The sequence below is a fragment of the Corapipo altera genome, unplaced genomic scaffold (genome assembly GCF_003945725.1).
Source record: "Corapipo altera isolate COAL_440 unplaced genomic scaffold, ASM394572v1 58, whole genome shotgun sequence".
NCBI lineage: Eukaryota > Metazoa > Chordata > Aves > Passeriformes > Pipridae > Corapipo > Corapipo altera.
The window spans coordinates 535,774-536,647 of record NW_020884898.1 but is presented as its reverse complement, the minus strand read 5'-3'; positions in this window follow the sequence as shown (position 1 = coordinate 536,647).

Sequence of the window (874 nt, the reverse complement as noted above, 5' to 3'; positions counted from 1 at the left end):
GCTTTTGTAGCCTGTTATCCTTCTAGTTGCCCTCTCCCCCTCATCCATGCAGTGAAGCCTAACCCATGTAGAAAATCTGCTAAAGAAATCTGCTAAAGCACTGATTGATGACTCTTCATGTAGAAAGGAAAGCCTTATCTGGGATTTGAAAAATTCATGGGGCAAAACTTGCCCTTACAAATTAGGATATTAGTGAGAGTTTTATTCAACTGCCAGATTGTTCTCGAAAAATAATTTTCTGTGAGGAAAGGTTTGGCAATACTTGTTTGTATTAGCTTGCCTATTCAGGGAGTCAGGAGGGTGAGGAATACTCTTCCCCTTGGAGCAGTTTCCTGGGTTAGAATTTGACTGAAGTCTGCACATGTGGTAATTCTGTGCAAAATGAACTTCCTGATGAACATTAGATTTAAAGCTCTCAGTGATTCTCAGCTCAGTGGTTTTGCTAGAAAAAGTTTTTTTCACCTCAAGAGTTGCAGCGTCGTTCTCTGGGACCAACTGCAGTTTGCCCTAAACAATTTGACTCCAAGATAACCAGCCAAATGTTGTCCTTCACATGATTCCACCACAATTCAATGGAAGACACATCTAACAAAACATTTCCAAATTACTAATAAGTAAAAGCTCCTTGTTCTGAGTCCCTCTGGGGTTGTTTTTAGCTAAGATAGCTAAAAACAAGTTCCTCCTGGGACACACTTGTTTTTTTAAATTTGTGAAAAATATAAAGACAAAAGGGAAGTGATCTGTATCTTAATAGGTGTTTATGAACTTATGACTTTTCCTGAATGTGTCAGGTTTTGTATAAAAATTGTATACTTTGGTATACTTGGAAAGGTTCTCATCTTCAGCTTTGAGACTTTACTGAGAAGACGAAGAC